Below are 27,107 nucleotides of genomic sequence, written 5' to 3'. Positions count from 1 at the left end.
TCTGAGCAACCTGAGCTGGTGAAGATGTCCCTGCTCATGGCAGGGGTGGCACTGGGGGAGCTGGGAAGGTCCCTTCCAACCCAAATTATTCTGTGCTTTATAGTTTCATTTAGAGAGGCTCTTTTTCTCCAGGATCTGAAAGCATTTGTTTATATTGACCAAACATCTCCTGCTCTCTGTAACAGAGCTGATACCACAATGCTATCTGTAGCAATTTAAGCAGTGGAATAAAAAGTGGTCCCACCCCAGCTCTTGAGAACTGTTTTGATAGTGTTTAGTTTCACAACTGGAACAACTTCAACTCAGTCCACCCTACCTGGGCTCACCTGCAAAAGCGATTAGCACAGAGGCTGTAACAAACTCTGCTGCACCGGTACAGCTCGTTCCAACTGTCACTGAACAACGGAACAGGTGACATTGAGCCAGCTCTGCTGCAGCCACTTCAAAACCTTCTACCTATCATCTCACTGTTTTCATCTCCTCACCAACAGATTTCAGCTAGTAGATAGCTGTCACAGAGACATCGGAGAGTTATTTCCAAGCTGACGTCAAACATATCAAGTATCTAATGCTTTCTAGTCCACGGGGAAAGAGTCAGCTAACACGGTCATTTGACAAGCAGAAAAGCCACGAGCAGCCAAAACCAAGCCCTGGACTTACTCCTGAGCAAGCTGGGTTCACCAGCAGTACAAGAGTTTGAAGAAGCAGCAGTGACTGATTTCTTCCCTGGTTACACAAGAAACTGTGAAGCTCTGGAGCAGGCGGGGAAGAGAAGCATGAAAAACTCCTTCCCTACAGCAGCTGGTGAGATGGGTCAGGTTTCCAGTTCTAGAACTTAGAGCTTGTCTTTACTTGGCTTCCTCCTGTGGTCTTTCCTGATGTGGGGCAGGACTGTGGACCTCTGGAGATCATCCAGTCCAACCCCCCCTGCTCACGCAGGGTCACCAGAGCAGATCACACAGGGTCGTGTCCAGGCGGGTTTGAATGTCTCAGAGAAGGAGACTCCACAGCCTCTCTGGGCAGCCTGGGCCAGGCTCTGGCACCTCACAGGAAAGAAGTTTCTCCTCATGTTCAGATGGAACCTCCTGTGTTTCAGTCTGTGCCCGTTGCCCCTCATCCTGTCATTGGGCACCACTGAACAGAGTCTGGTCCATCCTCTGACACCCATCCTGGAGATATTTATCAGTATAAACAAGATCCCTCTCAGCTTCTCTTCCCCAGATGAAAAGCCCCAGCTCTCTCAGTCTCTCCTCATCAGAAAGATGCTCCAGACCCCTCAGCATCTTTGTGTCCCTCGCTGGACTCAACCAGCAATTCCTTGTCCTTCTTAAACAGGGGAGCCCAGAACTGGAGATTATTAAATCTCTTCAATATCTTAAAGGATAAGAAAGTTAGTCAGGAACTGCTCCATGATGTGCAAGTTAAATTCTCACCAGTCAGAGGCTGGCAGGAAAAATGAGACCATGTCTCAAAAGACTCACACAAACACACCACAGAGATGAGGAGCAACATCCTAGTTACAAACTAAACCAAAAAGGAAGCATCGCTTTTCTCTATATACGAGTGCAGGACAATGGGAAGGAGCCAGGTTTCCTATAAATAAGTGTTTTTTCCACCATCATTTTTATCTTTTCTTGCAGTTGAGCCACTACTTTTCTTGGATCCTTCCAGACTGCACAAGGTGCAGTGGATCAGTCACTGGTCCTTTACGTCCCCTCTCACGTGTGTCAACTTATTGACTTTTAATCTAACAAGAAGTTGATTTCCTCTGGGTTCTTTTATGATTGTCAAGATGGGCCCTGACCTGTGTACTCAGAGCTTCGGGAAAGTCCACCACTGGGATATGAAGGGAAAAGCAGCACAGCTACTAAAGGAGACACAAGAACTGTCACAACAAGTCATGCTGACAAGTTTGGGGTTGGTCAATGATCCTCTTCTGGGATTACCAGCTTTCAGCAATAAATCCAGTAAGGACATTGTGAGGTAGAGAACATGTCCAGACCCCTGGGGACCTCTCCTCCTTGCAACTGCCAACTTATTTCTGAATCCCTACCTACTTCTGGCTTTTGCAACAATTTAGTGGTGAGGAGCTGCATAGTCTATTAACCTTATGCAAATATTAATGTCCCTTTTGTGGTTTCAAAACCACTACCCAACGAAAACCGAGGATATCCCCCAAAACTATAAGAAACATTGAGCAGCCATTCCCTGTTCACATCTCCTCGGTGCTAAAGAGCTTCATATATGATCCCAGTCATCTCCTCTTCAAGAAGAAATAAATCTTGATGATCTTAAAGGTCTTTTCCAACCAAAATGATTCTTTGATTTTACACGGTAAAGAAACATCTTTTCTGCCCTCTACATCCTATAGAAGTCGAACTGTTTCAGCTCAGTTCTTTAAGCATAACTTTCCTAATCCTGGCTTCAGTAAACTCATGTGGATTCTTTACTTGAAAACTTCAAAAAAAAATGTTTTCCCCTCCTGCTTTAACATTTTAATGTTAATACTGGATTCGGTGACCTGTCTAGACAGATTAGAAAATAACAGGGTATTTTGTGTGTACAGAATCCTGATTCAGAAATCACCCTTAATTAGCCAACAACCTCTACCATATGATCAGCAGGGGAAGGCAATTAAAATTCAGCAAGAGTTTGGGCTTTCCAACCAGGATATACGCTCTATTGTGAAATGAAGAGATGATATAAATATATGAATCCCCACTACACTTTATGTCAGTATTAATTACACACTTTGTTAGGCACATAAGCAAGACAAGCACATAAATCACGGTCTTTTATTTGTAATTCTGTACCTTCGGCACTTGCCAAGCCACCAGCCAGGGCCTGAGCCAGCGAATATTACTAGGTCCTCTGACACAAAGACAGTTTGGCTTTTTACTTTCTCTTGATTGCCAAAAAGGGTTGATTCTTCTATTTCTTTTTAAATCACAGGGTAAAAAGTGTGTGAGCTGTTGTACTGGGACTCTGAGGCTGTGATTTTGTGTCCCTCTAAGAGCAAGGGTAGTACTAAATCACAGCTTCACTATAAGTAAAATTCCACCTACTTTGTGTTGCTTATAGCTTTCCTGCGAGACAGCTATCAGACTATGGTCACCCACAATAAGTTAAAAAAGTCCAAATACACATTTTCCTTCTGTCTTAAAAATACAGCTTTGATCCTCTTACCTCTCATGCATCCAACTGTCTCACTCGTTACATTTTAATCACTTCTTCCAGACCTGCTCCCTTTTCTTAGTTTCTACCACCACTATGTCCTTGCCTTCCCACTACTCTTCCTTCATCCCTTCTCGCTACTGTCCAACTGCTCAACTGCTGTTTCCCAGCAGACAAATCTATGCAAAAATACAATTTCAAAGATGGGCATCATTCTACCAATCATGGGTTTTCCATTCCTGGCATTTGTACCCTTCAATCTGGGGACAGACTTTCCAGCAGGGCCTGTTGTGAGAGGACAAGGGGTGATGGTTTTAAACTGGAGGAGGGGAGATTTGGGGTGCATGAGGAATTGTTGGCCCTGAGGGTGGTGAGAGCCTGGCCCAGGTTGCCCAGAGAGGTGGTGGATGAACCATCCCTGGAGACATCCCAGGCCAGGCTGGACGGGGCTCTGAGCAACCTGAGCTGGTGAAGATGTCCCTGCTCATGGCAGGGGTGGCACTGGGGGAGCTGGGAAGGTCCCTTCCAACCCAATATGTTCTATGATCTCCTCATCCCTCCATCTCTGCTGATGTCAGTTATACACCCAGCAAACTGCTCCCAGGGAAATGACTCTTCATCTGCACAGAGGAGCCTTGGTAGCTTCCAGCAGGACTTCACACCAGACCTACCCTAGCAAAGACTTAGAAATAATATTTCACAGATTCTTGTGCTTCATCCTTTTAATCAAGATACATTCTTTACATATTCCCTTCAACGCAGAGTGCCTCCTACTTAAGTTACAATGGCCCTGCGGACAATGGCAACCTAGAAATAGCATGAATGCAGACACCACGCCAGCCTGCTCCACCTTTAATCCAGCAGCAATAGCAACAAAGTTCAGACACGTGTCTACTTCATGGAGTTTTGTTTGTTCTTTTTCCCATTTTGCCACTAAAACCTTGCAGGTCACTAAGATGAAGCCACACAATTAAGGCAACTCACAACTGCCCTCCTTATTACAACAATACCCTCCGATCAGGCTGTTCTTCTAGGACCCTTAAGAAAAAGGTCAACAAAGGCTTCGACAACTTAAAAATACAAAACCAAAATAAACACAAGCATTTCTCAAGGAAATCTGCTATTCTTAGCTCAGCCAAATGCTCTCCTGCTAGTGCTGTCTTAGCTGCGACGACACAAAGGCTTAGGCGAGGTTTACACAAAGCTCGCGTGTTTAAAGTCTTGTCTGGTGGTTCATTGGGTTTTTTGGTTTCTTTTCCCCACCAGGATTTGTTACTCTTAAAAAAAAGTGACCTTCCTCTCCTATCTAACTTCATATCACACAGCAGGTTGTCTTATAGCCCCGAGCCATAGCTGTGGGCTCCCAGCATGCCATAGACAACAAATGTGGTCATCTCAGGCGGGATTTGTCTCACCTCGTTTCATCACTTGGGTGTCCAACTTGCATCTGCTGTCTGCAGCCTTTCAGGTGATGGAGAGATGGAGCAATCACAGAATTACTGAATAGTTTGGGTTGGAAGGGACCTTCCAAGCTCATCCAGTGCCCTCCGTGCCATGAGCAGGGACATCTTCACCGGCTCAGGTTGCTCAGAGCCCCGTCCAACCTTCCCCGTGGTTTCCTTCATGCTGTGCAATGGAATCGAAGCAGCCAAACAGCTTAATTCCTTCAGGATGAACCCAAATTAGATGATGAAGCCCAGGAGAGCCCAAATGCATCCCAGACATTCAGGGGCATCCATGGGGCCAGATTACAGCAAGTCCAACATGAAGCCTCCAGGGACACACACTCATGGACATGGGGACCTCGACATGTCACCTCACATCACCTACTGATCTAGAAACAGCTAGAAATGCATCATCAGTACAAATAAATTCCCTGCGGACAACACAGACCAACATAAACAGACTAAAATTTACCAGAATCACTTTATTCCCTCGTCATTTTAATTTATGGGTATTACACATCACCCTTAATCATAAACTTAAAGAACCGCATTGTGTTTGTTTGAAAGGAATTCAGATCAAAGCAACAAGACTTCATTTCAGTTGAAAGACTAAATGGAAGCACAAGAAATAAACACGCTACTATTTTGTTATTATTTTAAGCGCAACTATTCAAGATACTATCAACACATGAAGGGGCGCTACATACACATGTGTTTATAATGCAGCTTTGTCATCGCAGTCTGAAAGCGTTTACAAACAGAGAATATTTGACACCAGAGAATTAAATCCATCTAAGCAGAGACAAAGCAAGATTGAGCAACCACGAGCAGCAGCTAAAAACAATCCACAACAGCAAGAACATGTCTATTTTTAACAGTGACACTAATCAGCTGTTGAAACGCTTTTCACTGAAGACAAAAGAGGATATTGCTTGAAGCTTTTAAATCAGGATCCGATCTCTCATCGACATTTACACTCCATTCCCACCAGGAGAAGGTTGTGCTGGGAATGCTGCTGCATTGATGGAGATGGGCAGGATGGATCACAGACAAAATTCTCTGCCCTTTGCAGCTCAGGAATGATGCAGAAATGTGTGTCTGTGAGCACATGAATTATTAACAAACTGTTTTGGGGATGGAAATTCGCACAGACCACCCAGCACAGGGCATCTCCTGCACCTCACAAAACAATTAAAAAAACCAGGCAAACTTCTTGAGGCAGAGTTTCAAAAGCCTTTTTCCAATAGATGTAATAATCCCTATTATTTCACCAACTGCACACAGCGGAGTGGTGATCTGAAAGCGCTATCGGCAGAGCCCACATGGAAAAGCTCCACAAGAAAAAGGCAATTTATTGAACAGATTTAAAGATGGTTTGTTGTTAACTCATTAAACTAATTGTACTGAGCAACCGCATGGCTGGAGTGAGTAACCTTTACCTAAGTCACTGCAACAGCAACGTTTTCAATTTTCATCTCTAATGCACTTCATTTCCCCTAAACTGAGGGAGAAGCACTTGCAAGGATTATAAGAATAGAAGGATATAGCTACAGCAATTTTATCTCTTTTAACACCTTTCCAGGCATCAGACTCAGGCTCTCCACTGAGCGTGGGTCAGGATGGAGTGCATTGAACTCCGAGCAGACACAACAATGAAGTGGAAGGGGATTTCTGCTCTGCCGCCAGTGCCTCCCACGGCTGTTTGCTGTGGTTCACCACGGCTCCTGGAACAACAACCAGCCTTTTGTAACTTCACCCTCTTTCCCCCTTTCATCAGCCTTCTCAGCAGCAAGGACATTAATCCTTACTGCCTGGTGTTTCAAGATGCTCTTTCCAAGCTCTCCAGGCTGTAAACATGTCAAGTGGGAAGATATGTCTATTTTTGCTCCTCCGCATACCCCCCGCACTCCTTTTTATTCCAGCCAAACTCACAATCCCTTTGAGAATCACCATTTATACCACCACGGGTTAAGCACGGACAGCCTTCCAACATAAGGCAGGAGCGTTATTAATTGAACTTAAGCCCTCCGCGTCAGTTGGATACGCGGGCAAAACACATCTGCTGTTATAAACTACCTTTGTACAGGAGTTGTGCAAACACCGACTCGGTACAACGGGAGGTTTATTTCATCAGAAGCAGACACACCTCAGCTGCTCAGCGACCTGGAGAGCTGCAGGAATGGGATAATGGTCCATAGCCACCTACGTACATACCAGGGACCTTCCCAAACTTGTAAACCTGTGTCACTGACAGCATATGCACCACTGAGATCAAGGTGAACTCTGCAAAGCCACCTCCAGCTAGGCTGAAACCACACGGAGAGCGGTGGTGTTGGAATATTGTGTCCAGTTGTGGCCCCTCAGTTCCAGAAGGACAGGGAACTGCTGGAGAGAGTCCAGCGCAGCCACCAAGATGCTGAAGGGAGTGGAGCATCTCCCGTGGGAGGAAAGGCTGAGGGAGCTGGGGCTCTGGAGCTGGAGAAGAGGAGACTGAGGGGTGACCTCATTAACGTTTACAGATATATAAAGGGGGAGTGTCAGGAGGATGGAGCCAGGCTCTTCCCAGTGACAACCAATGATAGGACAAGAGGTAACGGGTTCAAACTGGAACACAGGAGGTTCCACTTAGATTTGAGAAGAAACTTCTTCATGGTGAGGGTGTCAGAGCCTGGCCCAGGCTGCCCAGGGAGGTTGTGGAGTCTCCTTCTCTGCAGACATTCAAACCCGCCTGGACACCTTCCTGTGGAACCTCAGCTGGGTGTTCCTGCTCCATGGGGGGATTGCACTGGATGAGCTTTCCACGTCCCTTCCAACCCCTGACATTCTGGGATTCTGTGATCATCATCCCCATGCTCAGACTTTATCTAACTCAGTATTTGAGTCTGAACGGATGGATGTGAGCAGCTGGAAGAATTGATCAGCATTGATGAGACCCCTCTCAGGTTCTCCACACTGAACAGCCCCAGCTGCCTTCCAGATGCTGCACGCAGACACATGAACCTGGGGGAGCAATCACCCCTGGACTCCAGTTTTGGAGTGGAGCTTCTCCATCATCTCTGCAGCACCCTCCCCGCTGCGTCCCACAGCACCAACACAACCCATTTACCCCATGTGCCTCACCTTTGCCCACCACCCGGGGTGATGGAGAGCTGACTACGCTCATCTTTCTCCCCACACTGGTACAAGGAAACCAGAGAGCTTTGCACAAAAACAAGGCAGCACTGCTGACAGACGGGTGACCCGTGCCCAGCCTTACGCTTCGGCAGCAGGAGCAAAAACAAAGTGGCTCCACCTCCAGAGAGCTGCTGGATTTTTTAGGGGAAGCTGTGCAAGAAAAGTAAGTCTGAAATGAGGACAACTGCTACCATCCACTATAATTTCTCCACGTAAAAGCCCAGGCTCAAGGCACTTAAAAGGCTGCAGTTCAGTAGTATTGATCTTACATATCTACAAGTCCCATTTACAAATTACTGACCCACCCCGATGACTGACTCACGGTGAATGCGGAGCTGGATCAGACATCAAGTGAGGAATCACATTAGTAACACAGCCCCTGTGCTCTTTGACAGCAGCATCAACAAAATTATTCCCATTTTACCCACACGCCAAACCCACAACCTTGTGCCCAAAACCTCAGCATCATTTTTTGAAGGCAGCAGAGACCTCGAGGCTGACTCTGTGTTCTTCTTCCTCTGGACACATCCCAATAGAGACGGAGGAAAATCACCGAATTAACCTTTGCCTGTCCAAACTCAGGTCTTCTCCAGCCTGAGATGACCTTAGCTGGGCTTCCTGGTCCCTACTCTAGTAACAAATCATTGCCATCCCCATCTTCATTTCCAGAAATATCACCTCCCCACACCTCAGAAGAGACAGAGATGGGGCCACACTAAATATGGTTTTGTCTCCCAAGCTGGGAAGAAGTTGTGCTCCTTCAATACAGACAACAAACAATGGACTCCCACTCCCAACGTGACCACTGGTGGTCTGTGGGACCTCAGGGAAGCCATTGCGTCTCTCTGTGCCACACAAGGGTGACCATGTAGAGCCACCTCTGCCAAACAACTCTGCTAGTTATGAATGAGAAGCAGCCCAAAGCTTCTAGATCTTAAAGCTGAGGCCATCAGATCTTATGCAGGCTCCAACAACAGCACCACTATGTGGTCCTACACCACTGGCCTAGAAAAAAAAGCATAAATGTTTTTAAGGTCAACAACAACATCATCATCTTTGGAGAAACAATATTTTTCATAAGCACGATCCAAGCCAGCTGTCCCCTTTTGCCTTTTCCCACAACACCATCCTCCAGGAAAAACGTGGAGGGGACAGAGAGAATAATCAAATGTCATCAAATCTGACATGTTCTAATTATCTCTGAATCAGCAAAGATGGTGGAAAAAGCTCCATGATAAGATCTCCTGATACTTCAGAGGCACTGGGCACCTAATTGCTGCCTAATTATCTAAGCAGCTCATCTGAAGCTGTGTAGCAAGAAAAGATACAGCTACCTAGTGTCCAAATCTTGGAGTGATCAGAGCAGCAGCTCACAGAGAGTGGGACATGTGGACAAACCAGCACCTGTCATAATTCAGTCTCCAAGACAAGGAGGGCTGGGGAGAACCGAAATGAGCCAGCGGCTCGCAGACCCACCCCATGCGGAGCAGCCCCTGCAGAGGTGACTGTCAGAGCTGCTGGGAGCCGGGCAGGGGAATTCAGACAAGCCAGGAAAGATGGAGCAGGCAGGGAGCACAGCTCACTTGGGAAAGGGGTGGCGTAGTTCTGGCTCTACAGATGAACCTGTTGAGGGACACACAAGTGTCAACATGGGATTTATACACCAGTGAAGAATCCACTGCTGTGGCCAGTAAACCCTATTGAATCATTTTGGTTGGAAAAGACCCTCAAGATCATCAATCCAACCATTCCCCAGCCCTGCCACTGCCCCATGTCCCTGAGAACCTCATGTCCGTCTGTCCAACCCTCCAGGGATGGTGACTCCAGCACTGCCCTGGGCAGCCTGTTCCAATGCCCCACAGCCCTTTGGGGAAGAAAGTGTTCCCAGATCCAACCTCAACCTCCCCTGGTGCAACTTGAGGCCGTTTCCTCTGCTCCTGGCGCTTGTTCCTGGGGAGCAGAGCCCGACCCCCCTGGCTCCAAGCTCCTTTCAGGCAGTTCAGAGATCAGAAGGTCTCCCCTCAGCTCCTGTTCTCCAGCTGAACCCCCCAGGTCCCTCAGCCGCTCCCATCACACTTGTGCTCCAGCCCCTCACCAGCTCTGTTCCCTTCTCTCAACTCGCTCCAGCACCTCAAGGGTTTTCTTGGGGTGACAATACTGACTTCAGGCAAAGAAGTGTCAGGATATTTTGTCCTGTTACACCCCAAACTCCTGCACATTGACACTCAATCTGCATCACCTGCTTCAAGTGCTCCACAAACACATCAAGTGGCTCCCAGAAACACCTGCCCTAGTAAAGCCTCCTCCACTCACCAGGAAAATCTCTATATTCTTGAATGCTTAAAGGAGATTAAAACATACAAAGGTCACTGGATGGTGCTTTTGGTCAGGAAACCACTGCACATTTTCACCACTGCGCTCAACTTGTTTTCATGCCTGCAAGTATCCCTCGAGTCAAATGAACTTGTTCAAAGCTGATTCACACCAAGGCTACTTTTTAAATTGGGTAGTTGTTGACAAGTACAACATATTAAACAAGCCCCAAGCATCTTGGCATGTGGTATAAAGACTTCCTATTATGAGCTGGGGTTTGTTTGGTTTTTTTTGGATGTTTTTTTCAAGCTGACATAGGGGCAGGGCAGGTTGTGCCACAGGGCACTTCCATACAGTGCTTGGCATCAACAGACCTGCCAGGATATCCAGAAAATAAACCAAAGAACATCATGCCAAGAATATAGGGGATGAATCACACCATTGAAAACGCAGTGATATAATGCACCATTATGCGTTTGTCACATCTTTCTCATCTGAGGGAAAAGGAAATAAATGAACACAACTGGCTGGTCCATGGCTGATTGTCCAGTGTGGTCCTCTGGCTGAAGGGCATTGTGAGGATTCAGGAGCCTCAGCCAGATCCGAGATGCTGGGATGGGAGCAGAGTATCTTGAATTATTCTTCAAAAGCCCCTCTGACAGGCTGCTGGATCACACCTTGGCCAGTGGGGCGGCATCATAATTGACAGTACATGGATGAAATTAAGAACTAGATTTCCTCCGCCATCAGAATCATAGAACAGTTTGGGTTGAAGAGACCGTCCCAGCTCCCCCAGTGCCCCCCCTGCCATGAGCAGGGACATCTTCACCAGCTCAGGTTGCTCAGAGCCCCGTCCAGCCTGGCCTGGGATGTCTCCAGGGATGGTTCAGCCACCACCTCTCTGCCCAACCCGGGCCAGGCTCTCACCACCATCATGGGCAACAATTTCTTTCTTCCTCATGTCCAGCCTAGAAGGTTTCGTGGAAGGGCTGGGAGGTGGTCACCATCACCACGTGATTCTCAGAGAAATGGGCTGAAAATGAAGTCAAAGTTCTTCAGGAACACACAGCAAGGGCACCCTGTGATGGTAAGATGGGCCAGCTATGGTCAGGCTGGCTGAGCTTTTGGAACTGTCTCAGAGGCGCCTCTTCCTTCCCCTTTTTATTGGGGTTTTTCTGGTCGCACAAAGCTGGTGAGCTTGTCTGCAGCTGAGACAATGACTTCCCTGTGCCACGGAGCTTCTCCTGCCCACGCAGCTGGTAAGATCAGAACACTGCAATGCTGCGGCTCATGTGCCAAAGGCTACAACACTACACAGGTCACAGCTAAAAGGAGTTTCACAGCAGTGACAAAAAGCACAGCTTCAGCATGTTCCTTGCACAACAGAGGAACAAATCCAGTAAATCTGCTACTTTACAAATCCCCCAAAGAGAGAACAAGCATGTGCTGTAGCTTTTGCATCAGCATCCCTTTATTTTGGAAGGTTGCAGAGATAGCTACAAGGGTCTACCTACCGAGGAGGCATCTCACAACACCTACTCCATCACCAGGGACACCTTGCACTGCCACACCATTGTCCTGCACCAGGAGAAGCTGGAGAGAACAGGGACACCAGAGGGGTATTCAGTCTGATGCAGTGAATGGGATATTCCTATCGTGGTGGCAGAAATCGTGATCTAGCCACAAATTCTAACACCTTCTCTTTCCACGTCCTATAGACCATCAGGGACCCATCGATTCTGTCAGCTGGCCAGAAGTTCAACCAGCACAGCCAGATGCAGGTGAACAGCCCAGGAACAGAGCTGTTGATCTTACCAGAATAATAACAACCAGACCCAAACTGACCTGTCTTTTCCCATGTTTTGCAAGCTCGCCAAACCATGGTTGAGCCTATGGTGGGAATCTTCCCCTTATTTCCAGCTTCTTGATCACTTTCATTATTAAGAAATATCTGCCACTGCTAAGCTTCTCATGAAAGCAAAGCTCGCTGTTTCCCAACTGTAAAAGGAAGGAGAGACAGAAAACTACAGGAAAACAAGACATTACAAACTAAAAATATTGGTGTAATGGATCAGAACAATGCTGCAAACAAGTTTCCTGCACAACCTGTACTCTGTCCCATCTTATCTTCACTATTCTCCTTCTCCCTCCAATTGTTAGAGTATCTTAATTGATAAAAACCAGCCTTAATTAAATAGGAAACTTGCCCGTGTTTGCACAACTCGGAGCACAATGGGAATCCAGTCAAATAAGCACTAGTGCCCGTATTACATTTGGGAATTCTCTGTGGTTTGGGGTTTTAAATTCATCACAGCAAGTCTGGGAGCAGCGCTTCAAGGGGAATCTTTTCTCCTCCCATCCTGCGTAATAGGAGGGTGAGACAGGGATTGAATCCACACACAGAGAGGCTCAGAACTGCTTCCAACTCCATGTGTACATGCGGATCATTTCAGGACACACCATACGAGACACGCAAGCCCAAAAGCAATTATTACTTTTTCTTACCACTTCTCAGAACTCAGACCAACCGAACTGCCCTGAAATAGCACCACAACTCCCTAAATAGCATCATTTCTTCCCTCTTTGAAAGCAACACCCACCCTGAATCTTTGATTTTAAGCTATCCCCGAGCAGCTACCACATCTTTACCATTCAAGCCTCGTGGAAAATCATTAAACGCAACAGAAACAGTAGGGGATGAGAAGCAAAATTAGATGGGCTGAACACCACACAGATTTAGTCCCAGAGTAACTGGATCCACTTCAGCCTGGACCAGACTAGACGTGACTCCAGAAAATAGGACGCCTTTCCAGATATTGTGGGGATTTCTCCTGGGTTCCCGTTTTGCTGGAACTTTAAATACCAACAGAAGCAACTTCATTCTGCTCAGTGATTTTCCTCCTGAGTGCTGAAACAGAGCAGAAACAGCTCATGAAAGAAAAGCAAAAGAAGGGCAGGAAAGAGATGAAAACACGACAGTGACACCATCGGCTTTGTTTCCAAACTTCAAAACAAAGCCCAAGGATGAAGTTTTCTCTGGAGACTCCAACAGCAAACCAGTTGTTGTGTTCTGAGGTTACAAAGAGCCCCACAGGCTGGAGTGCCAGGGGATGCATGTTAATAATGGGTTATAACTCCTGCAAGGTGCCTTCAGTTCCTCCCGACACACCTGAGCTCAAACAAAGGGGAGTTCACCTTCACTGAAACAAAGGGGAGTTCACTTTGCATGGCTCCTCTTCGGGCAACCGTGTCTCAAATTGCTTCAATAGAATTAAAATAAAACATTGCTCAGAGAAATTAAATAGCACAGGATGAGGGAAAAATAAGATTTTTAGATCTACGGGATTTTGCACAGCGCAGGAAAACTTGTTGTGCGGTAAATAGGAAAAACCAGGACACTTGTGATTTATCTGTTCTTCCACAGCCTTGCTATGCAACTGAGGGTTAAAGAATGACAATCCTATCCATAAATTGCTAAAAATAGAGCACAATTTCAATGTGTTTGGATGGGAGCTCACTTTATTCAGCACATCACGCTTTATCCTTTTGGTAATTCAGCTTTGCCGTATGTTAAACAGCACGAGCACCTTGCTGTGCCAAAATAAAGCGTTCTCATTAATGCCCTCAAATAAAAAGGGTTCGGTGTGAAGTATTAGGAGCCCACCCACCAGGACTGAGCTATGTGGATGATAACAAGCCAGTAAACTTCAAATCGCTGTTTGCATCCATCCCACAGCAACACACTGAAATGCACAGAGCCTACAGACAGGCTGGCACGTTGGCAAGAAGAGATTGTCATTTCTAAATTTAGCAAACACTTCAATTATTGTGCGATGCTTCAAAAGCAAGAGAGATATAAAGTGGAGTTTGTAAGGCGATGATTTAAACTTCAATGAGATCTCTGCTCGCTGAGCAAAGACTTTTCTTAATCCCTTCCTGTTTGGACAATTTGATCCCTTTTATTCCACCGCAAGCACAAGGGTCTGTCCTGCACTGAATGGATGGGGTTTATTTTCTGGGATAACTTCCAGGTTAAAGAGAAAGGATTTACACTTGAATGAAACATAGGCTCTGTATTTGGAAAATTTGTTTTGAAAACTTGGGAAGGAAGCAAAGGCTCCTTCATTTCAAAAGGGCCTCAATTAACATTCTCCAACAAGTCTTCCTAGCGAAAGGACAGCGCTTGCTGGGGGACATGTGATTGGGAACTTGTCCTCCTGGCTCACAATGTCCCTTTCTGAAACACGGGCCACGGTTTCTGCGAGACACGAGGATCTTTGCACAGCCTCCCAAAGGACAAGGCCTGCACTCCGCACATAAGATGCTCTACGACTTAGGCTCAGACTTAAAATAAGGCTTAAAGACTGTCGAGGGTTTTGATGGCGGGGTGACAATCAAACCCTGGCAGATGTATCGTTAACCTCCTCTTCCTCACCTTCCCCCTTTTGCCTCTCCCTCTCCCCCCTTCCCACTAAGGACAGGGGATCAGGAGGAAAAGAAGGACAGAGAGAAGAGAGTTGGAAAAATGTTTTACTAATGCTACTAATAAGAATAGCGAAAATAATACAAAATATACAAAACCAATCTTGAAAGTCTCAGCAACTGCAGAGCCGGCATCCAAAGTCCTGGACTGGACTCTGCAGCCAACCGGAGCTGGATTCAGTCTCTCACTGGGCCTCAGTTCGCAGGGATGACCAGCAAGGTCCTCTCCTAATGTCGGCCACAAGCAGAAGGGAAAAGAAGGCAAAACGGACAAGATCCTCGTGATCTCCCACTTTTATCTGAAGTATTCACGTGAATGGGATGTTATACACAGTTGGTCAGTTTCTTGGTCACCTGTTCCTCATTGCCCCTCTCGTGAGATGTCCATCCATGCTTATCAATAACTTCACATTCCATTGCTATGTTCACCACAACATGTATCTGGTTCTCCAGGAAAATGCAGCTAATATGAAGCTTTAGCTGACAGGCAAATTCACTAAAAGATAAACTTGTTTTTTAACAAAACCAGGGCAAAGACCCTAATGAAGGCCTAGAGTGACACGTTCACACCATGGATCCCTCTACGGGGTCAGTTCAACCATCCTCAGCCACAACCGCAAGATGAATCTTTCCCAAGAACTCAAATCTCACAATTCTCACCACCCTGTCTTCTTGAAAACACTGCTCATCTGCTTTTAAAATATTTTGTAAAGACTCTAATATCCAACCAAGTGCTCTGCTTTTGAATCACAAGTTACTGGGTGTGGGTTTGATCAGGGAAAAGCAGCACAATAGTTATCTCGGCTTTGAAAAACAACCCTCAAAGTGCTGAGCATGTCTAGATCTTGCCCACGCAGGAGAAGGAAAACAATCTATGCCGTTATTTTTTTGCCAAATAAAGCTAAAGGGGAAAAAAAGGGGTCACTGACAATATAATATCCACTTTTATTTCTGAATTCCCTTATCAACTGAAGCGTTCTTCACCCTTTAATAAGTATCAGTCAAAGTCTGGCCCAACTCAAAGCTGGCGATGGATTGAATATGGGAGTTTATTTCAATCCACAGCAGAGTGGGAGGGGATATAAAAGTATTATTAGTGCAAACTGTTATAGAAACCTTGCAGCCTTTACCTCATTCAACACTTTGGGGAAAACATCTATAACACACCACTCTAATTAATTTCTTCTGCAATCAAAATCTGACCCAGACAAGGCAAGAAGGGACCATTTACCTGTAGCACTGTCAATACTTCAGTTTGGAAGATAAGAACACAGACTCTCTGCAGAGTCTGTCCCAGTAATTTAGATGTTGAGCTGTGAAAACATGGTAAAAAAGATATTATTTTCCCTACTGACCACACTTTCAGTGCAGGCACTAAATCAAGTATGGATAACTATGAAAAAATATTCTGCATACAACTGCTATTCTCTAGTTTATCCAAAATAAATCAGCGGTTTGGGGGGTTGTCTACACTGAAATGGATCAAAATAGTTACCTTGCAATATCTTCCCTTCATCCCAAATAAAAGTGATTTAGGGGTTTTGTTATTTAATAAGATTTTCCATGGGAAAGTCGGCATGCTTTAAATTTACACCCCACTTTACAGGGGAACAGCTTCCTCATGTGGACGTGCACCTAATTCTGAACCCTTGCTGGCCACAAAAACACAGATGCACCAGAGAATCCTCCAAATTCCCCAAATAAATGAACCACAAGGTACTTTGCACAGCTCGTAAATGAGCTGCTCGGTGATAAACACACTTAACAGAGTTTACATTTGCTTAAGACACTTGAAGATTAAGAGGTCTACTACTGCCTTTTCTGCCTACTACAGGCAGATGTTGGACACAATGACGAGCTGAAGATACTTTTTAGATGAGGTAAGCAGGCTATAAATGAAAAGCCCAAGGCACCTCACCCAAGATACGCGGCCAAAAGTTGGGCTGAGCTTGAGTTTTGTGTCACAACCCTCCATTGATTCCAGGGGAATCCACAAAATGTTTGGACAGGGTACGTTTCACAGTCACTCTCCCCTTACCTTGCGCTAAAGATCCCCTTGGTAGATACCTCATTTGTACCCAGAAACATCCCTTGCAGATACTTTCTCCTGAGAATATAATAGGTGGTGACAATTAATGAAATATGCTCATATCCACACATCTTTCAATACATAAGCTAGCTGAGAAAACTGGGAAAATATAAACACATACCCTCGACAAGACGTCCCTACAAGACAAGACGTCCCTACAAGACAAGACGTCCCTACAAGACAAGACGTCCCTACTTGGTTTTTGTTGCACCTTTGAAAAGAGGCAATCCACTCCAAAAGTGTTGAAATGGGTAAATACAGTTACTGCATTCTCTCAGGAAATAAAGGAAGAGTTATTTCCATAACCAAATAGCTTCTCTCTTCCATGTAAAGAACTGGTCATGCCAACCCCCACCCCAGCTTTCTGATCCTGTCCACTCTGCACCATCTTCACGTTCTAGAAACAAGCTTTAGGACTGGGAAACTGCTCCAAAATCCAGGTTGTGACACACAGATATAGGATGCATAGCTCTGTTGTATCACATTGGATTTAAAAGCGGGGATGAAGTTATCCTGGCACATTTTATTAAAAGACACCTGTGAAAGGGATTTAACCACTAGAAAAATAGTGCTTTTAAAGGTGAAATTGCATGGTTAACATGGACGAATCTGAAAGTGTTGCAAGTCTCCGCTCTGGGACTTAAATATTGATGTAAATGCTACAGCCACCCAGAGCCTCTGGAAACGAAGCGATGGGGACATGGGATGATATTTTCTCCGCTGCTTCTTGCACCCGTTTGTCACCAAGCGCATCCTCCCCTCCCTGCTCCAAAGCAGATTAAGCTTAATACACTCATGTAGTTGTGAAGCGTACTGCCTATTATCCAATTAAACAGCTAACGAGATCTGAGTAACAGCACGTAGGCACAGATAACCGTCGGTTGATATCTGGTCCAGATTAGACACGTTCCTTATTTTTCCAGCCCTTGCAGAAAAAGGGTTGGGATTCGTTCAAAGGCTGCTCTGGAGACTGGATGCAGGTAATTGTTTAATTTCGTTTGGGACCCATAAACACATCATGGTTGTTTCCTCTTGATCTCCTGGAGCTGTCATATGGCAACCGCCCCGTTACAGAAGTCACAATAAATCTGGTGTGGCTTGTATATTTAAACTTTGAGTGTGGATGGGGCAGATCTCATCACCTTTAAGGTCCCTTTTAGCTTCAAAAAAATCTATGGAACAATAAGGAACCTATGCATCTGCAGGAAAAATAATGTATGTCTATGCAAAGGTGATAAGGATACTCAGAAATGCAATCTTTATTAGGTCTGACACTGTTCCTCATGATAATCCCATAACATCCAGCTAAGAAAACATGAAGTAGATATAATCATCACAAAAGGGCTGCTTGACAACGTAATTCTCAGGGTATAACTAACAAGGCTTTGCTATCTAATTGGGAGGGCACTGGGAAGCGGGTCCAGTCAGGTGTAAGAGCTGTGCAATATTTTCATTACCGATTCAGATGATAGACTGGAATGTATGGCCATAAACCCAACAGGTGATTCAGCCGGGAGGATTTGCAAGCGTTTATGGTGTGCAGGTTTAGATTTCCAAATCATCTTGGCACACCAGTCCAACATCAACAAGAGGAAATGGTTAAGAAAGAGAAGCCACAGGTACAAATGCAAAAATAAAGAGCAACTTCCTACAAATCAAGACTCCAGAAAAGGCTCTGGCGTTATAGAGAGTCACAGTATTATAAAACTGTGACGTTCAGGAATGTCCCACAGCTGCATAAAGGCAAATCTCAGCCTGCAGCGATAATCCATGGAAAGCCCCTTCAAAGTTTTACCCTCAGCTGTTAATATACTTTTTATAAATGCAGACTGGAGAGGATCCCGTGGAGAGCAACCAAATTGCAACATGCCAGCTACGAGATTAAGCTGGATCCATTTAAGCCAGACATGTTCCTAAGAACAGACTAGTCCAGGCGAGCAGGCAGGCCACAGCCTGAAGGAATCCTCCTTCTTCCAACATCCAGCAGGAAAAACTCCGAGTTCAGCTTTTTCTGAGTTTAATACCCTGGATTTAATCTCTCTTTAAAAACAAGTTAATGGCCATCCATGTGGATGCAAAAAATCAGAGTCCAATGGCTTATCAACACAGAAAGAGACTAGAAAGTACTTTTTAGAATCCCATGTGCATTTACTTCACATCCCTCTTATTTTATGGTTGGACTCAATGATCTTGAGGGTCTCTTCCAACTGAAATGATTCTATGATGCTTCTCCCATGGACAAGCCCCACATAAGTCAGTCTGAACACAACTTTCATACTGTTTTGAAGCAACTCCCTCATTAGCAAATCCATCCTAGACACGCTTAACCCATCCCCACAAATGGGGAGATACACACTGGATGCGTGGAACGCAAGGTGGCTAAAATTTGGTTGGATTGTTGAGCTCAAAGAGTAGCAGCCAACAGATTGAAGTCCCAACTGGTAGCATGATATGAATGATGGTCCTCAATGAACAGCCAGTACTGATGCTGTTCAACATCTTAATTAATGCCCTGGATAATGGCATGAAGAGCTTGTAAGAGTCGGTCTGAAGATTTGTCTGAACATCGCCATTCAAGAACAGATGGACAATGGCTTGGAGAGAGGCCTGAGGAGCAGAATTGTGTTGCACAGGTCTTTCCAACCTGGGGGGGCTACCGGTAACAATGGCTGTATGGACTTCACCTGCTGCCTCAACCAAACTTGCCCCCACCTCCTAAAAGAAATTGTGTTATTCGAGTCTCTCCAACCTGGGGACAACAGCTGCTGTCCAGAAGATGGATTCTCACCTGCTGCTTCAGCCAAACCTGCCCCCAAATCCTCCCTCAAACAAAGGCCGACGAAGAAGAGCGTGCCCAGAAGCTCCTCAAGGATCCTGAGGTCACCCAATGGACAAGAAAGAGACCCCTTAACACGAGGCCATGCAGGCACAGATGGGTCCTGCCAAGCAAAGCGGGGACTTTTCAGGCCTGTGCAGTTAAGCCTGGATTGCAAAGCAAAGGCGGAGATTGGCCTCAAACAATGGGAGCGAAAGGGGGTGAAGAAGCATAAAAGATGACTCCCAACTGGACATCATTGAGATCTTCCCACCAGAGGATCCCAGATCACGACACAGGACCGGCAGGACTCTATGGGACTGGAGACCAGAGGGACACCTTTGGAACTTGGTGGTGACAATTAAATCCTCTTTCGCCCTTTTTCTTTTTCTTTCCCTTTTTCTCTACTCTCTCGCTACCGCGTGCCGCTTTACGGGCAAAATAATAAAGCAACACTGTTTGACTGAATTATAACCCCTCGGCATTTTGGTTGCCTTAATTTTGCGCTTTGAGATCAAGGTAAACGGACCATCACGAGTCCATCACCGAATGAACCGTGACAGGGCTCCCTCAACAAGCTGAGAGCCAACACCATGCTGGGGTGAGCGGTTGATACACTGGAGGGCTGGACTGCCCAGCAAGCTGGAAGAACAGGTTGAAGGAAACCTCATGGGGTTGAGAAATCCTGCACCCGAGACAAAAAAATACCCATTGTCAGCACAAACTGGGGACTGACCGGCTGGGGAGAAGCTCTTCAGTAAAGCACCTGGGGTCCTGGTGGGCAATAAAGTGAACAGGAATCAACAGTGTGCCCTGCAGCTAAAAAAAACAGCCACATACTGAGTTGTACTGGGAAGGACAATAACCAAGAGCTCAGGGAAATGCATCTTTTATTCTCTTTTAGCTGGACTTCCCAGAAAAGACATTGCCAAACTCGACAGAGTTCAGTGGCGGTCTGGTCACTGGAATACAAGATGTAAGAGGAGAGGATGAGGGAACAGGGTTTGTTTAACCTTGAGAAAAAATGGTGATTAACGGGGGATCTAATTTCTGCTTTCAACTACCCAGCCGTGGGGTTACAGAGAAGACAGAGCTAGATCCTTCTTGATGAGCGTGAACAAAATGATAAGAAACAACGCACGCAACCTGCAGCAAGGAAAATATTCCTCACCATGAGAGCGCTAAGCATGGCATCAACCTGCCATGTTTGACTGGAAGAGGCCTGAAACCTGATCCGAAAACGTTCACAAGAGACCCACCTTGGAGCAGAAGGTCAGATGAGAGAGCTCCAGACGTCCTGTGCAAACTAAGTCACTGTTCGGTTCTAGGAAATCATTATGATGAAACACTGAACAAGGGATTTTGTCCAGTAGCCTACAGCACTCTCCACCTGTTCAGTGATAACAAGTACTTCAGACTCAAAAGCTGTCAATAAAATACCTTCCACATGACTAAAGATCCCTGTATCTGTAATTAAGGGAGAAAAAAAATTGAGTAAGAACGGAAACGCTAGCGCTTTCATGGTTGTTTGACACAGAACAAGAGAGAGTGGAGACTCACGTCGCACAAGTTATCATAGAAAGGCTCTGCAAGAAATCTGTGAGGAATTCAAAGGTGTATGGATAATTCAAACAAACAAAAAGCACGACGGCTCCTCCCTACCTGCTCTTCCCACCGCAATGAAGAGGAGCTGACGCCAAGAGCTGTTTCAGACCTGTCCAGACCAGCCTTCCTTTTGGTGTTACCTTCTCCAGCTGGCTCTGTGTGCAGACAAACCTTTCAAACACACAATCTCCTTTCTCCCACTGAAAGATATAAGAGGTGTTAATACATCTAAATAAAACACCTGCAACAACACACACAACAAGGTGTTTTTGTTTTGTTTTTCCTTTCCCCAAAAATAAAGTGAAGCACTTTACTTGGATACGGTTAGAATGAAACTGCCTCCTTCCTCTGAGTATCCTGTAAAACAAACCGCCCGCAACCTGATAAAACACACACAACTATGGTGTACAAGACAGTCAATCAATGCAAACTACAGTGTTTTGTGTAATGTGGACATCTGTCCACCTGGAAGTAGCAAGAAGCAAATTCACATCAGCCAGGTGGACAAGCCACCCTCAAATATCTGTCTCTGACACAGAATAGCCGTTTGGAATAGTTTTCCTAAAAGTATAAAGATCAAATAATAATCACCTTCAAGCAAAGGGCTAATTGTCCCTTTAATGCTGGCTGGCATGTTACCCAGTTCACCTTATTAAATAATGGTTTTGGTGCTTCTCTGCTGCATTTTCTGTCACGTTTTATGTTTGAGTGCTAACTCTTCTCTCAGAATAACCCTCACGGCCGCATTTTACTCGTGTTAGAAATGCACAAATAACTGTATCTTTCACTGAAACAGATAGTACGTGCAAAATCAGATGCACAAAGCGTAATCACTGCGGGGAGGGAGGACAGAAGGTCACTCGTGAACTACAGCTGGGAGGTCAGGTCACGAAAAGCACAATTGCCCACATTGCAACTGAGTTGCTCATGGGGAAAACCTTGAGAGCAGCTGGAAAGGACCTTCACCTTACACTGTGTTGATAGTGGGGGAAAACAAGAAATGCACCCATCAGTTTTGGGTCCCTCACACCAAGAAAGGCCTTGAGGTGCTGGAGCGAGTTGAGAGAAGGGAACGGAGCTGGTGAGGGGCTGGAGCACAAGTGTGATGGGAGCGGCTGAGGGACCTGGGGGGTTCAGCTGGAGAACAGGAGCTGAGGGGAGACCTTCTGATCTCTGAACTGCCTGAAAGGAGCTTGGAGCCAGGGGGGTCGGGCTCTGCTCCCCAGGAACAAGCGCCAGGAGCAGAGGAAACGGCCTCAAGTTGCACCAGGGGAGGTTGAGGTTGGATGTGGGGAACAATTTCTTCCCCAAAGGGCTGTGGGGCATTGGAACAGGCTGCCCAGGGCAGTGCTGGAGTCACCATCCCTGGAGGGTTGGACAGACAGAGATGAGGTTCTCAGTACATGGGGCAGTGCCAGGAGTGGGGTAACAATTGGACTCGATGATCTTGAGGGTCTTTTCCAACCAAACGATTCTAAGACCATACCCCAAAGTCTACATAGGAGAGTCATAAAATGGTGTGTCAGCCCAGTACAGGTGGGTACCAGACTGAGCTCTGCAGGCAAGTTCTGGACCCTGCAGCTCAAGAGAGACATGGTCCAGATATTTCCAAATCCTGCCGCAGAGGATGGAACAGCTCGCTCTGCACAGTAACAAAAGGCCAAGGGGTCAGCAATGTTCAACTGCAGCCCAAGAAATCGGAGTCAGAAACTAGGAAAATCTTGGTAATGATAAGAACAATGAAGGGCTTTAAAGGATCACCCAGGGAGGATGGGGAAAGCCCAACACTGGAGGCATTTAACAACTATGTTGGACAAATATCTGCTGGGAAAGTTTAGATAGATCTGACCTAGAAGGTCAGATTAGACAATCTATTAAGGTCCCTTCCAGTCCTGCTCTTCATTGCTTATAACAGAAATATGACAACAGAACATATCAGCAGCAGCCCCAGAGCACACGAGCTCCCTGATATTTCCATAATTCGGCAGAAAAACGCTGTAAGATCCCGTGTGCAGCAGTCGCCTGTTCCCACTTGGTAACTTCTCCCTCTGTTTCTGGAGGAGCAATACAGAGGTAACGCCAAAAAAATCGGTCTTACTGAACAAGGAAGAACAGGAGCTCAGGACTGAACCCCTTTCATGTTTTGGTTAAGCCCTGAGCAAAACATCTGTGCTTCTAAGGACAAAAAAGCTCACAGATTGTCTGCTTGGCCTCACAGACTCCCACCTGTCCCTCTGCTCAGGTGGGAGCATGAGAAATCCCACCTGCATCAACCCTTCAGGCAGAAACTCCTAGTTAGGGCTGGCCTTTGTTCATCCCCAAAATCTGTGACCTTCAGGGCTTCCTACAGCTTGCCCGTGGGCATGGAGCCCACCACAACATCCTGGAGGCCACCGCACGGTCCTGGAGGCCACCCCGAGGGAATCAAAAGGACAGAAAGTGTAATGACCCAGCGCTTAACCCTAAAGCCTGTGGTCACATCCAGCCCTTTGTCAAGTTGTCTTCCAAGTCCGAATAGAGGCAGCAGATGCTATTGTATCACCAGAGCAATGGTGTGAGCTCCCCACGACTATAAAAGGGATGTTTTATTTAGTCTGCTACATTATTGGAAGCACTGTGCTTCTGTAAGCATTAATTAATGGCACATCGTGTTCTGGGAGATCAGAGCAGCCAAGCAGCAAAGTGTAAACTGCAGAACCCAAAGTACTGACCTTTCTCTCAGGGTTAGAGCTTGAGTTATCAACTTCAGCAGCAAAGGGTTGGTTTTTTTAGGAGTTCTTGCTTCCTTACGTGTCCCCCACAGCTCCTCCCAGCTCCTTCTTGTCAATGCTGCAACCCTGGGAAACTTCACCCTAATTTTGCACTGTCCTTAAGAAGCCCTGACAGCAGCAGCCATAGGACAGGCCAGGGATGGGATCCAACTGAAAAATAACCTCATCAAAATTAGTAATAACCTGCTCCCAGGTGTGTGATCCCTCACCCACAGTCACAGCAGAACAGGCCCATGAACAGGCACGAACCTTTCAGTAGAAGTAGCACCTTCAATTTGCGTAAATCACCCGTAAAACTAAACTCTGATGGAGGTGGAGAAGTTACGCAAGAGAAGAACAACCAGTCAGAGATAGGAGAGCACAGTGAAAATACCTTAGAGCAGTTTCCCTGCTGAAAACAAGGCCTTGCAAAATGATGCTCCTTCCAGCTACCCAGGCTTTCCAAAAGGGTCTGTGATTTTTAGGGGTTCGAGGGAAAGGATCATCAGACACCCTAAGGATGCACATTTTCCTGGCAGAGCCCTCTGGGATCACAATTTGTTCCAAAACAGAAAATTCTGCTAGAAGAAGATGGGAGAATCAAAGCAGGAGGTCACACCTACATCCTTGAACACGCAGACTACATGTCTGTCCATCCAACAGAAACGTGAGGTTTGCACACTTGAATGTTACACCTGTAAAATGTCTTTGGGAGAAAAACCATTCCCCACCTGCCCTGCTGAATGAATCAAACTGAAGAGAGCTTGCATAAAGGAAAATAAACTGCTGCTTTTCACAGAATGGACTGGGTTGGAAAAGACCTCAGAGATCATCAAGTCCAACCCTTGGTCCAACTCCAGTCCATTGACCAGATCATGGCACTAAGTGCCATGGCCAAGCTCAGTTTACAAACCTCCAGGGCCGGTGAGTCCAGCACCTCCCTGGGCAGCCATTCCAATGCCTGACCACTCTCTCCGTAAAGAACTTCTTCCTAATATCCAGCCTAAACTTCCCCTGGCAGAGTTTAAGCCCATGCCCCCTTGTCCTATTGCTGACTGCCTGGGAGAAGAGACCAGTTCCCACTTGGCTCTAACTTCCCTTCAGGTAGTTATAGAGAGCCATGAGGTCACCTCTAAGCCTCCTCTTCTCCAGACTAAACAAGCCCAGCTCCCTCAGCCTCTCCCCATAGGGCTTGTGTTCAAGTCCCTTCCCCAGCCTTGTTGCTCTATTTGTGGCTTAGCGATAGGCCAGGACTACCTGCTTACCTTAGAACAGGTATTTTCTGGATACATTAACAGCTTGGGTGGGTACTTCGCACCAGAAACGATCAAGAATAAAGTGTCTTTTTTTTCCTCTCCTCAAAGTGCACAAACACCATCGTGTCCTGTCCAATATTTCAGCCATTCCAAGCATGCCAGCAACCTACGCTGTTAAATGCCATTCGGCTACATCGAGAGGGCACACTTAAGAAAAATCTGGCATTATGCAGAAATATGAACAACGAAGAAATGAACAAACAACTATCCATTCTTCAGAAATTAGCTACTATCCATTTTGTTTTCTACTTTGTCAGCCAGGAAAACAAGTATTTTGTCTTGTCTTACAAGGTAGTTGCTGCCTTTGAATTCAGTAGGTGCCAAAAAAAAAGTATTTTAATGACATTTTTAAGCCAGTATAAAGACCCTGCAGCCCTTTCAAGACCTATTGGATAAAAGAAATGCAAGTGATGAAAACTGAAGATTCCCTAAACGTTGAAATTGTCTTTATTTACACCAGTTCAGCTCTCTGGGATCCCACAGCTGATAATCTGCCTCGCTTACTGTGACATGCTTTCTGTCACTGTCCCTCCATCCTCCTGCTCTTAGAACTGAGATAACGTCTCTGAGGATGATGTGGAAAACAGCTCCGAAGGAAGAAGACGCGACACCCAAAGCCCTGTGTAAATCACAACTCCGGGGCTGCAAAATCCGCTTCCCTCAGACCCTCAGCTCCCACCCACCATCATTTTGAGTTATCCCAGAGCACTAATGAACGCCGGCTTGTTATATCCGGGCTTAAAGGATGGTCTGGGAGCAGACACTGACCCTGAATTAGCTGTGGGATCAAACTCCAGCGTGAACAGCAGGGAAGGGCTTTTTGACCGCTCTTGCGTTGCATTCCTGCCGGTGAAGTTATCTCGGTAGCTTCAGAGCAACCCAGGACAAACCCCCGCTGCACCCATCCTGACAACATCACGTCCCCAGCATCAAGATATCACCAAAAAGCCAAAAATAAAACCTCCAGGGGCAATAAAAAAAGAAAAAAAAATACCACCAAAATTGCACTTAAAACCAAGGATGGGGAAACTTGATCTGGGTGAAAATGACCCCGCTCATGGCACAAGTTGGACTGGATGAGCTGCAAATGTCCCTTCCCACCCAAACTGTTTTATAATACTATGACACAATTAAAATTCACTGAAGCAACAGCACTTTTTAAAAATCCACTGCATTTCAAGCTCTCTAGAGGAAAATGTCACCAGTGTATAGAGCACGTCTTGCAAAGCAAAGGTCTGTGTCCCGCTGCTGTCAGGTTGTTCTAAAGCCCCACGTGGTGTGTTACCCACAGCCCGGGTGGGCAGCGTGGGGTGCAGGTTGAATCCCCATCACCTGCACTTTTCCTCCAGCCTGAAGCTCGATCCCTATCCCAGGGTCCCTCATGGATGCTGCCTTGGGTACCCAAAGCTTTTTCTTTCCCTACAATGAATAAAGAACATGTTGGTGACATGATGGACACACTCTGGTCAGGTTAAGGTAAAGATCAGGTTAAGGTAAAGGTCAGGTCAGTGCCATGGAAGATTCAGACTAGACATGAAGAAATTTTTCTACACTGAGGGTGGTGAGAGCCTGGCCCAGGTTGGGCAGAGAGGTGGTGGCTGAACCATCCCTGGAGACATCCCAGGCCAGGCTGGACGGGGCTCTGAGCAACCTGAGCTGGTGAAGATGTCCCTGCTCATGGCAGGGGTGGCACTGGGTGAACTGGAAATGTCCCTTCAACCCAAACTACTCTATGATTCCATGAAGTTCATGCACCCTACACAGCCAAAGAGCACAACCACTGAAACACCAACTGGTGACATCCTCCTAAGATAGTTGCATGTGTCAAGATGGACCTCAGGAAGCTTTATTACAGGTTGTAGTGGACTCTCAGTAGGTACAGGGAGGAGCTGAACCCCACAGGCTTCCCAAATATGTTCACAAGTGTACACAGATACAAACACA

The 27,107-nt window shown here is 46.2% G+C and overlaps 2 protein-coding genes across 3 annotated transcripts in view; both read right to left on the bottom strand.

The window, feature by feature from the left end:
• The window catches only part of MAVS (mitochondrial antiviral signaling protein), a 670,207-nt gene that overhangs the window by 495,365 nt on the left and 147,735 nt on the right, over positions 1-27,107 (bottom strand). The gene's annotated exons all lie outside the window — the stretch shown is intronic.
• SMOX (spermine oxidase) overlaps positions 1-27,107 on the bottom strand; it is a 60,095-nt gene that overhangs the window by 29,440 nt on the left and 3,548 nt on the right. Inside the window, exon 1 of one of the 2 annotated variants that reach the window (XM_071808446.1) lies at positions 21,155-21,246. The exons of the other annotated variant lie outside the window; for it this stretch is intronic. The gene's annotated coding sequence lies outside the window, so the exon portion shown is untranslated. Of the gene's footprint in view, positions 1-21,154; positions 21,247-27,107 lie in introns of those variants that run through there. 2 annotated transcript variants of the gene reach the window in all.

This window comes from Patagioenas fasciata, chromosome 4, assembly GCF_037038585.1.
Source record: "Patagioenas fasciata isolate bPatFas1 chromosome 4, bPatFas1.hap1, whole genome shotgun sequence".
In the NCBI taxonomy this organism is placed as follows: domain Eukaryota; kingdom Metazoa; phylum Chordata; class Aves; order Columbiformes; family Columbidae; genus Patagioenas; species Patagioenas fasciata.
This window is presented reverse-complemented; position numbering and strand designations above follow the sequence as displayed.